The sequence below is a fragment of the Entelurus aequoreus genome, linkage group LG16, assembly GCF_033978785.1.
Source record: "Entelurus aequoreus isolate RoL-2023_Sb linkage group LG16, RoL_Eaeq_v1.1, whole genome shotgun sequence".
NCBI classification, from domain to species: Eukaryota; Metazoa; Chordata; class Actinopteri; order Syngnathiformes; family Syngnathidae; genus Entelurus; species Entelurus aequoreus.
The window spans coordinates 28,295,000-28,307,942 of NC_084746.1; the positions used below are offsets into that span (position 1 = coordinate 28,295,000).

A 12,943-nucleotide genomic window follows, 5' to 3' on the forward strand; every position below is an offset into this window, starting at 1 on the left:
GAGGACACTCTTGTCCTCATTTAGCACGTTGGCTGCTGTCTTTACTGGATGTCTGGCCCTTAGCAACCTTTGATAGTTTGGGGCCCAGCTTTCATTGCCGCATTTTCTTTTCTTCCTGTCGCTCCCCTCTTGGCTCCCCCGGCTCTCCATGGGCCTCCGTGCCGCCATCCCTCTTCTTCTTCTTCTTCTTCTTGACTGTCTGGACGAAGCTGCTGGGCTGCATGGGAATGGACTCCTTACCAGTCTGTTCAGGCTGCTCAGTCAGTCATCGCGACACCCACACCCCCCACCAACACTTCACTTTGCGTCTATTTGATGTGGACACAGTGACGGAGGAGGAGCCAGGGAAGCTTTGATTGTTCGGGAACATCCTCTTCCTGTGGCCCAATGCCTCCCCCGTGGCTCCGCCTCCACCGTCTCAGTTTCTCTTCCTATAAATTCCTGTTTGCCCCTTTTTGTTGTCTTTTCAAGCTTGACTAATTATCCTTGTTTGTTCCTCTTTATTTGAATGCAGTCATGTGTTCTTGACTCCGTGGGCTGGCTCCAGGAGAATCATTCCGCCATTTGCCACTTAATTAAGTCAGGGTCAGGATCCATTGCTCAACAGAGAGCTGAAGGCAGCCGGCTCTTAATAGAATTATAAAAGAGGGCCTTTATCTAGGTGGGCTGTGCGCGCACAAGTGAAAGAGGACACCGGTAACTTGAGAGGAATCCCATTTGCACTCGGGTACCGGCGGTGTTTGGTTGACTTAAACAGCAATTACCAGGAGGTGGTGTCAACACACACCGCCCTTTTTATTGGGAACTGGCCGCTCCCCATGAGTTCCCCGGGCAACAGGTGAAACGGGAACAAGTATGCGCTTAGAGGCCGGCGTCTAAAAGTAAACCACCAAGTCCAATTTCCTAAATGCGCCCCCGCCCCGCTGAGAAAATTCACCCCCCCCCCCCCCATCTCCGCCCAGCCTGTCCTATGCTGCCACTTTGACATGCTAAATCTGCTGATTTTATTTTTCTGCCTCCCGCCGTGAGGAAGTGTCCCTTTCAAAGGTGCCCCTCACCGACCCCTCCGACTGTCTACTGTTTGGATTGGCCTTCTATTCCAAACAAAAGACAGAAGCAGGATTACCATTTCACTTCCTTTCACATCCTACCTTTTAAGCGCTTTCAGCTTGATAGGTTTTTTTTTCCTTCTTTCTGGGAGTCGAGCTCGTCCTCTCCCACTTTTTTTGCAACAAAAGTGTCCTCGGGGCTCCTTTCCGAGAGATCTTGACGTCCTCTTTAATGGCTCTCTTTTTGTTTCTAACTTTCTGCCTCATTTAGTTTCTTCCAATTCACTCCACAGATTCTCATTCACGGCCCTCGCCTGAAACTTTGCATCCCGCTGATTTACATTTGAGCCAAAAGGTTGTAAATCATATTTGACTTAAATTGTGGGCAAACAAGGACTCTCTCTCTCAACGGAAATAAGGCTATGTCTACACTAAGCCCTTAAACGAATAATTATTTAGTCTAAGCCCCGTTTCAGCCACGCTAAACCAGCGTTTAAGGTTCCCCTCCTCAGACATTTTTTTACATGGTTAGTGCGCCGTGTACTTCTTGAATCTACGCCTCTTAGCTCTGTATGGACTCATTGATCGTTTACAAACAGAGTTCAGAGAGGAAGTGACGCCAGAAAGACAGCACCGCACACAGGAAGTGACGTCAAAAAGAACGCACCACAGCCAGCTTCATAATAAAGCGCTTTCGTAACTCGTAGCTAACCACTGGAAATATTGATTGATTGATTGATTGGGACTTTTATTAGTAGGTTGCACAGTGAAGTACATATTCCGTACAATTGACCACTAAATGATAACACCCGAATAAGTTTTTCAACTTGTTTAAGTCGGGGTCCACTTAAATTGATTCATGATACAGATATATACTATCAGATATATACCATCATCATAATACAGTCATCACACAAGATAATCATCAGGGTATATACATTGAATTATTTACATTATTTACAGTCCGGGGTGTGGGGGGGCGGGGGGGTTAGGTTTGGTTGTTATCATCAGTCATCAACAATTGAGAACAGAGAAATAGATATTGAAACAGTGTAGGTCTGACTTGGTAGAATATGTACAGCAAGTAGTGGACATCCGGGGAGGGTGTTAGTTTAGGGTTGAAGTTGCCTGGAGGTGTACTTTTATTGCGGTTTTGAAGGAGGATAGAGATGCCCTTTCTTTTATAACTGTTGGGAGCGCATTCCACATTGATGTGGCATAGAAAGAGAATGAGTTAGACATTTGTTGGATCGGAATCTGGGTTTAACGTGGTTAGTGGAGCTCCCCCTGGTGTTGTGGTTATGGCGGTCATTTACGTTAAGGAAGTAGTTTGACATGTACTTCGGTATCAGGGAGGTGTAAGGCGAGTCATTTAGACATGCCCGTGTTTCTCCTTCTTCTACGTGTACAGACGACACATGGATACCTTAAGAGAAAGCGATTGCAGTAAGGGTGTAACGGTACACAAAAATTTCGGTTTGGTACGTACCTCGGTTTAGAGGTCACGGTTCGGTTCATTTTCGGTACAGTAAGAAAACAACAAAGAATACATTTTTTGGTTATTTATTTACCAAATTTGTAAACAATGGCGTTATCCTTTTAACATTGGGAACACAATAATAATTCTGCCCAAAAATAGAAATAGCTCTGTGTGTGATGGATGTGAGCCACCACTAGGCTGATCAGTGCAACAGCAGGCAGTCATGAATGCTAAGCATAACAATAACATACATATACACACAGGGTTGATTGCCAGGGTTCATGTGGTCAACATATATAAAATAAAAACTAAATAAGATGAGGCTCTTAACAAAATCTTTCTACATATAAAGTGCTTTTTTTGATTGATTGATTGAGACTTTTATTATTAGATTGCACAGTACAGTACATATTCCGTACAATTGACCACTAAATGTTAACACCCGAATAACTTTTTCATCTTGTTTAAGTCGGGTTCCACGTTAATCAACATTAAACTGCCTCAAGTTGTTGCTCAGATTAAATACAATGACAAAACTTTTCTTCTACATATAAAAAGTGCAACATTAAACAGTTTCAAGTCAACTCAGCCTCAGATTAACTTTTCTTCCCCCCCCCCCAGCCTTTAACCCTGGTGACTTTCACTCAATCTTCATGTTTTTTGCCAGAAAAATCAGTATATCCACATTGTCTGCAGAAAGAGCCGACCTGCTTGCAGTTACAATGTCTCCAGGTAGTCCCTGGCTAACTTGGCAGGAAGAGGATATGTGGGCTCATTGTTCTTCCACCATAGAAATGGGTCTAAATCTAGTTTTTAATGCAATATGGTCTTAAATCTGCTGCTATAAAAACACCAACGGCATTTGTTATTGCTTTAGCCCTGCCTGACTCACCGAGGAGAGGCTGCTTGAATGCGGTGTTTGCACCACGCTCGTCTTTCTCTTCGTTGAAGCGATGTTCACTTGGGGGTGGTGACGCTTCAAATGGGTTAGCATGTTTGACGTGTTGTCAGAAGCATATCCTACCGCTGCTGAACAATGTCGGCAAACCTCCGTCCTCCATTGTTGTATCGCACCGCGAAGCCAAAGTGTTCCCAAACGGGAGATCTTAACGAGGCAAGAGGGTCTTCCATCTCTGGCTTTCACATGTTGTCGTAGCCCGGTCGCTGCTAGCATGCCGTGTGTTGTGCCTCGGTGTGCATTGTTTACACAACGTGCGGTACGCTACTTAAAGGCCTACTGAAACCCACTACTACCGACCACGCAGTCTGATAGTTTATATATCAATGATGAAATCTTAACATTGCAACACATGCCAATACGGCCGGGTTAACTTATAAAGTGCAATTTTTAATTTCCCGCTAAACTTCCGGTTGAAAACGTCTATGTATGATGATGTTTGCGCGTGACGTCACTAGTTAAACGGAAGTATTGGTACACCATTGAATCCAATACAAAAAAGCTCTGTTTTCATCTCAAAATTCCACAGTATTCTGGACATCTGTGTTGGTGAATCTTTTGCAATTTGTTTAATGAACAATGAAGACTGCAAAGAAGAAAGTTGTAGGTGGAATCGGTGTATTAGCGGCTGGCTGTAACAACACAACCAGGAGGACTTTGACTTGGATAGCAGACGCGCTAGCTGACGCTAGCCGCCGACCGCACGGATGATCGGGTGAAGTCCTTCGTCCTTCCGTCGATCGCTGGAACGCAGGTGAGCACGAGTGTTGATGAGCAAATGAGGGCTGGCTGGCGTAGGTGGAGCGCTAATGTTTTTATCATAGCTCTGTGAGGTCCCGTTGCTAAGTTAGCTTCAATGGCGTCGTTAGCAACAGCATTGTTAAGCTTCGCCAAGCTGGAAAGCATTAACCGTGTATTTACAGGTCCAGGGTTTAATAGTATTGTTGATTTTCTGTCTATCCTTCCAGTCAGGGGTTTATTTATTTTGTTTCTATCTGCATTTGAGCCCGATGCTATCACGTTAGCTCCGTAGCTAAAGTGTTTCACCGATGTATTGTCGTGGAGATAAAAGTCACTGTGAATGTCCATTTCGCGTTCTCGACTCTCATTTTCAAGAGGATATAGTATCCGAGGTGGTTTAAAATACAAATCCGTGATCCACAATAGAAAAAGGAGAAAGTGTGGAATCCAATGAGCCAGCTTGTACCTAAGTTACGGTCAGAGCGAAAAAAGATTTGTCCTGCACTGCACGCTAGTCCTTCACTCTCACGTTCCTCATCCACGAATCTTTCATCCTCGCTCAAATTAATGGGGTAATCGTCGCTTTCTCGGTCCGAATCTCTCTCGCTGCATTGTAAACAATAGGAAAATGTAAGCAGCCCTTCCTCCTGTGACGTCACGCTACTTCCGGTACAGGCAAGGCTTTTTTTTATCAGCGACCAAAAGTTGCAAACTTTATCGTCGTTGTTCTCTACTAAATCCTTTCAGCAAAAATATGGCAATATCGCGAAATGACCAAGTATGACACATAGAATGGATCTGCTATCCCCGTTTAAATAAAAAAATGTCATTTCAGTAGGCCTTTAATATGTCCGTGTGGAAACTCGTTCGGTACACCTCCGAACCGAACCGAAACCCCCGTACCGAAACGGTTCAATACAAATACACGTACCGTTACACCCTTAGATTGCAGCTATTTCGCGTACAACACTTCTCAGACGGCAAGAGAACTTTCGAATGTCGAGGTCAGCTGTGATTCTACTTACCGAAAAACTTTGTCTATTTGTCGAAGGAGAGTCAACGAGAATGTGGGATGTGATTCAAAAAAGGTAGCGTGTGCTTTGTATTACCTGGTTGTCGAGGGAAGACTACGGATAACAGCGAATGCTTTTGGACTGGCAATTGGACAGTTATTGTCCGCCATGTATGTCACAGACTCAACGTCTAGGTCCAGAGTATATAAAGTCACCAAAAACGAATGGACAATGAAGGTGAAGGCAAAAGAGTGAGGAGTGTCCTGACCAGATATCTAGATTCCTAGTTTGATTGATGTAAAATGTCCATTAAAGATTTGATGAATTTATGATGGCGCAGGTGTGATTCACTACAATAGGGCCCCACAGCACACTGGATTCCAGTTAATTGAAATACCACAACACTGGATATTGTTCAGATAAGTTAAATTCAAGAACTTGCACACAAAGCAACACTGGAGGTGACTATAACGTGCGCATTTTCCGCGAATGCTTATTAGGTCGCGTTGCGCCAGCTGACGGAGGGGAGAAGGGGGTCTTAAACGGCCATTGTGTGTGTGTGGACAAGGATAAGGTTAGGTGGGCTTTACCCTGCATAACCTTAGTGTAAACGGGGCTTAAGAGAAGGGGGACAGGACGGCCCCTTCCTGTTCAAAGCGTCCACTTGTTTTAAGGCCAATTGATTTGCTAACAGGCTTGTCCTCGCATGGAGACCGAGGAGGGATTGGTGGTCTTACCCCATAAAACTCTGCAATTGCCTGCCATTAGGGCCGTATTGTTGGACGCACAATGGCTGCGTCCCTAAGAAAGCTTCTCCTGATGGTTTAGTGAAGAGAAGCGCCGTTTTCTTTCCCCCTTTGGCCCAAAACAAAACTAAAAACCATATGCTTATAAACGCTAATGTCGCTTTATGAGCTTCCTATTTCTTTTTTGCACTTCATCAATCTGCGATGCCTCTTTCACTCGCAGTCCGTCCAAGTCCGTCGCCTTGACGACCTACACTAACTACTGGCCGTTACTAATAGTAGCAACCAACTTTATAACATAGAACAGGGGTGTGAAACTCATTTTAGCTTGGAGGAAAATCTGTGCACATTAAAATCATGGCATTAAAACTGAAAAATAAAGACAACTTCAGATTGTTTTCTTTGTCTTACTTTGGACACAAATAGAACAAACACATGCTGAAAATATTACAATAAAAATATAGAAAAAAAACACTGTCAGCGGTAAAGTTTAGATCCATGAAGGAAAGAAGAAAGTGAATGAATGTTTACAACAGAATACATAAAAATGTGTTTTCTTTTGTTTTTGTTTTTTTTATGAATTAAGTAACGTTTATGACAACCTTTTTCCAAAACACAATGTAGAATGTGAGATATAACAGGATAATGCATACATTTATCATTTGTTTTTAAAACACTTACAAAAAAGTGGGACCCAAAAAATTTACCGTGGGACCCCATTTTTATGGCTTGATGGGGTACCTGGGACCCCATTTTAAAAGTTTTTAGTGCCTACACTGATGGAGTATTGGTGCATGCAAAACAGCAGCAGGCGGCTGTGGACTGCGGGCCAGTTCTAAAACTAATCAAATATCATCCCGGGGGCCGGATCTGGCCCGCGGGCCTTGACTTTGACACATATGACATAAAGGATTTAACACATTGGATGAAGAAATAACTAAGTCCACTTCACGAGGATTTTAAACAATGAATATGAGAATAACAAAAGACACTTCTCAGGACACCCAAAGACACAATTAACAAAGTGAGACTGCTCTTTTTTTTAAAAATATTGCCTATTGTTCATTATGAAAGACATGGCGGATGGATTTTTTTTAATGCAATCAAAAGTTTGCTTGCACTGTAGCCTATGAGAGCCGCTCTATTCTGTCCATGAAGCCCTTAAAAACATCCAAACACCTCCATTAAGGTTTTACATACATTATCTAAGTATATACTGCACAGACAAACATTTTGGACACACCTTCTCATTTCAATGTGTTTTCTTTATTTCCATGACTATTTACATTGTAGATTGTCTCTGAAGCCATCAAAACTATGACACATGTGACGTGAAAACCAATTCAGGTGACTACCTCTCAAAGCTCATCGAGAGAATGCCAAGAGTGTGCAAAGCAGTAATCAGAGCAAAGGGTGGCTATTTTGAAGGAACTAGAATATAAAACATGTTTTCAGTTATTTCACCTTTTTTTGTTAAGTACATAACTCCACATGTGTTCATTCATAGTTTTGATGCCTTCAGTGACAATATTCAATGTAAATAGTCATGAAAATAAAGAAAACGCATTAAATGGGAAAGTGTGTCCAAACTTTTGGCCTGTACTGTGTGTAAAGTAGTAACAGGCACATTTATAATAACGTTCAATATTTACGTATTTTAATCATTTTAAGCATACACGGCGCATTAATTACAAAAAATGCATCATGACATCTGTTTTTTTTTTTTAACATCACTGATTACTGTTCACTGCAGACTTCATGAGAACCAACAAACATAATAAAACATCACTTACTGTACAAGGTCTGCTGTCATTAGGATGCCAACAGCTAAAATGTTGATATATTCCCATTTAGATGAAAAATGACTCGTAATCCTTGCGAAGAAAATGGGGGTGAAAGCAAGCGTCTTTTTGTGTCGTTCTCGCCATTCCTGGGTCTAAATTGGCTGTCAAAGTGTACCAACTTGTCGGAATACATCCTCATTCTTCTACTATGCAGGTGAAAGGCATGGTTTATGATCTACAAGAAACTTTCAAGAGCAAAAGTAAGCAAGGAAGCACCTTACCACTCGATGATGTAAACATTGGCACACAGGAAGTGATCACTGCGCCACTATAAATAGTTTGTCTGTGTTAGCGCTTATAATAACAATATCACTAATATTTGGTTAATATTCAATTCACAAAATGTAAATGGAGTATTGTTGGCGTTTTTTGGATGGTTATTTATTGGATTTTATGGGCAATATAGAGGACCTCCCATTGGCCACGCTGTAAGCCGACTTTTGATCGAATGTATTTAATGTTTAGAATGCATTAGAAAAAAATGTCCGCCGTCATGTCTTTCATAATGATTATGAACGATAGGCAAAATTTAAAAAGAAAGTGCTGTTCCCCTTTAAAGGGGCCCATCCATCCATCCATCCATTTTCCTCTGCCTATCTGAGGTCGGGTCGCGGGGGCAGCAGCCTAAGCAGGGGAGCCCAGACTTCCCTCTCCCCAGCCACTTCGTCCAGCTCCTCCCGGGGGATCCCGAGGCGTTCCCAGGTCAGCCGGGAGAGATAGTCTTCCCAACGTGTCCTGGGTCTTCCCCTTGGCCTCCTACCGGTCGGACGTGCCCTAAACACCTCCCTAGGGAGGCGTTCGAGTGGCATCCTGACCAGGTAGAGCTTGAAAAAGCTATTGATTCACTTCCATCTGACAAAGCACCAGGTAACGATAACATTCCACCTGAAGCTATCAAGCAAGGGAAGCCTGCCCTGCTTAAACCGCTGTACGAATTACTGTGTCTTTGCTGGGAGGAAGAAGGAGTACCTCAGGACATGCGTGATGCCACTATTGTGTCACTTTATAAGAATAAAGGGGACCGCAGTGACCGACCGGTAAATTGAGAGCTTTCCGGCTCAGCTCCTTCTTTAAAGGGGTCATCTTATGATTTCTCCATTTAAAACACTTCCATGTGGTCTACATAACATGTAATGCTGGTTCTTTGGTCAAATTGTTGCATAGATTATAGTTTACAGATCATCTTAAAACCGCTTTTTGACCGTCTCTTCAGGATGCGCTGTTTTGTGGTCTTATTTACGTGCCTCCACTTTGACTGCGTCTTCTCCATGCTATCATTATCGTAGTTGTTACCACTGACCATATTGAGTCTACTGATAGATATCAGTTACAACTAAAGATGTCCGATAATGGCTTTTTTGCTGATATCCAATATTCCGATATTGTCCAACTCTTAATTACCGATTCTGATATCAACCGATAGCGATATATACAGTCGTGGAATTAACACATTATTATGCCTAATTTTGTTGTGATGCCCCGCTGGATGCATTAAACAATGTAACAAGGTTTTCCAAAATACATCAACTCAAGTTATGGAAAAAAATGCCAACATGGCACTGCCATATTTATTATTTGAATCCAACTTTTTTTATTGGCATTTTCAAATACAGAAAAAAGTGCAAGTCGAAACAGTACAATTTTAAAGTCAGAAAATTCTTCACACCCTTTCCCTTAAAACCCAATTCCCCACCCACCCTCCCACCCCACTCAGGTCACACCACAAGGGACATATGGCACAATCATATAACAAGTAAGACGACAAAGACAGACATCCTCACATACACACACACATACGAGGCCAGAGACAGACAAACAGGCTGAAAGGAGAGAAAGGGAGAAAATAAAATTAAAATTAAATTCAATGAAATTAAAATAATAATAATAAATAAAAGGGAGGTTATTCCTCATCTGCGTCTGGGTATAAATCAAGAGAGTTGACATACAGCAAGAAAGGACTCCATGAGCTTTCAAACGCTTGAGCCGAGCCTTTTAGCGAAAACCTAAGTTTTTCTAGTTTTAGATTGTAGAGAACCTCTCTAATCCAACGGCCGTGTGATGGGGGGCAAGCCAGCTTCCAATTAAACAAAATCAATCGCCTGGCCAGCAAGGTCGTAAAAGCAACAGCACGTTTTAATGATACCGGGCACATGTTATCGGGGCATACGCCAAAAATGGCTGATAATGGGTTGGGGGGAAAGTTTTGACCGTATGCTTTCCCGATCGTGTCAAAAATATCCTCCCAAAAGGAACATAGTTTAGAGCAGGACCAGAACATATGGACATGGTCGGCCGGAGATTGTTTGCATCTATTGCAGGTATTGCTAACAGTGGGGTAGATTTTGGATAGTTTTGAGTTAGTGTAATGAATTTTATGGATTACTTTGCATTGGATGAGACTATGGCGGCCACATATTGAGGAGGAGTGAACCAGTTTCAGGGCAGAGTCCCAGTGTTGGTCGGATATGTTGGTATTAAGATCGCTCTCCCACGAGGCTCTTATCACTGATAGAGAGTTTGGAGCAACTGAACTTAAAGAGGTATACAACACAGAGATACATTTTTTATGGTTAGGGCTCAAAGATAACAATGTATCTATAAGAGTTTCCGGAGGACGATTCGGAAAGTGTGGGAACTGTTTCTTTACGAAGTCCCTCGCCTGAAAAAAACGAAAAAGGTGGGAGTTCGGCAAATCGTATTTGGAAGAGAGTTCAGTGAAGGATGAGAACACTCCGTCACCCTCAGTGTGACCTGTATGGCTGTTGACCAAGTATGCCTTGCATTCACTTGTGTGTGTGAAAAGTCGTAGATATGATGTGATTGGGCCGGCACGCAAAGGCAGTGCCTTTAAGGTTTATTGGCGCTCTGTACTTCTCCCTACGTCCGTGTACCACTCCGTACAGCGGCGTTTTAAAAAGTCATACATTTTACTTTTTGAAACCGATACCGATAATTTCTGATATTACATTTTAATGCATTTATCGGCCGATAATATCGGCAGTCCTATATTATCGGACATCTCTAGTTACAACTATACTCTACTTTGTGTTAAAATTGGCAACAGCGGAGGATGCATGTGCATGTATGAGCCAGTCTGCCCCACAACAAGAGAGGAGAGAAAATGACTGAGCTTGAATGTGCCCAGACTGAACTCTGTGCACATTTTTATCATAAATGGATAATCCGTTGATGTCACACACAACAAAAATATCACAAAAGGAGCAAATTCCAAACAGCTGGATTGGCGGAAGTATTAAGTAAATATAAATATTGACGCAATTCCTTCGTGATTTGATTAAAATTTTCAGGATTTATGCAGATCCCACGTATACAACAGCAAGTACCAATAGGTAAGTTGGTTTTCCATAATAGGTCCTCTTTAATTCAACGTGATAATGAAAATATATTTTATAGTGAATATCTACTTTGGCTGCAAGAACATGTCAAGAATGAGCTGAATATTCAGAATTTGGAATGGTTAATTCTGACCAAATCTTTGGGAGAAGAAGGCAGACAAAAATAGGGCGGAATAAGAAGAAGAAGAAATAGAAAATGGGATTTCTGTAGAAATTGCATATAAATACTCCAATGCTGAACTGAAATGATGAATAAATGCTTGATGTAGGGATAGTATGGGATAGGATAGACATTATTCATTCCACAATTGGGAAATGATGTGGTTGCAGTGAAGATACAAAAAAATGGTACTAAAGTAAGGTAAAAACACATGAAAACGGACCGTAGATGGTGAAATCCCTAAATTCGTTAAAAAATGTTGTTCTTGAACTGTTGGACAATTTGCTCATGCATGTGTTCACAAAGTGGTGACCCTCGCCCCATCCTTGTTTGTGAATGACTGAGCATTTCATGGAATCTGCTTTTATACCCAATCATGGCACCCACCTGTTCCCAATTTGCCTTTTCACCTGTGGGATGTTCCAAATAAGTGTTTGATGAGCATTCCTCAACTTTTTGTCTTTTTTGTTACTTGTGCCAGCTTTTTTGAAACATGTTGCAGGCATCAAATTCCAAATGAGCTAATATTTGCAAAAAATAACTAAGTTTTCCAGTTCGAACATTATGTATCTTGTCTTTGCAGTCTACTCAATTGAATATAGGTTGAAAAGGATTTGCAAATCATTGAAATCTGTTTTTATTTACGATTTGCACAACGTGCAAACTTCACTGGTTTTGGGTTTTGTAGTTGTATTTTTAAGTTATCATGCTATGATTTTACCCGTCCGGCCCATGTGGGAATAGATTTTCCTACATGCGGCCCCTGAGCTAAACTGAGTTTGACACCCCTGGCTTATAGCAACGTGATTCAGCCATTCCGACATAAACAAGTTTCACTATACAAGTTTTTAAATGTTTTGCTGTCTGCTTTTGCATGCACCTCAAAACATTAGTCCTGTTTAAACAGAGTTAGTTTTCAAATATCTCCAATTATTGCCTGCCTCCAATTAACTGGAATTGAACTGGAGATCTCATGTAACAAACATACAACATAAAGTAGCAAGAAACACGTCAATAATGAATAAAGCAAAACATGTTTTGGACCAAAAATCACTTTATATTCTTTACTGCTCACTAGAGTTACCATATCTGAGTTATTGTGCAGAAATATGGGGAAATAATTACAAAAGTACACTCATTAACTAACGGTGTTACGAAAAAGATCAGTTAGAATAATACATAAAGTTGGATATAGAGAACATACAAATCCTTTATTTATTGAATCAAAGATACTGAAATTCCACGACATAGTGAATTTGCAAACAGCCAAAATTATACAGAAAGCAAACTATAACCTGCTACACAAGAATGTACAACAATTCTTCTCAACAAAAGAGGAGAAATATAATCTTACAGAAAAATGTAATTTAAAACATTTGTATGCTCGTACAACACTTAAGACCTTCAGTATATCAGTATGTGGAATTAAATTATGGAATGGATTAAGTAAATAAATAAAACAATGTACTAATATGATCCACTTCAAGAAACTCTTCAAACTTAAAGTGTTTACAAAGTACAAAGAAGAAGAACCATTTCATTCATCCATTCATTCATTCTCAAAATAATCTTACTCATCTCATCATATGAAATATA

General features: G+C 41.3%; 1 protein-coding gene across 4 annotated transcripts in view; it reads left to right on the top strand.

Annotated features, from left to right (window-relative positions):
* The window catches only part of agap3 (ArfGAP with GTPase domain, ankyrin repeat and PH domain 3), a 425,021-nt gene that overhangs the window by 397,192 nt on the left and 14,886 nt on the right, over positions 1-12,943 (top strand). The gene's annotated exons all lie outside the window — the stretch shown is intronic.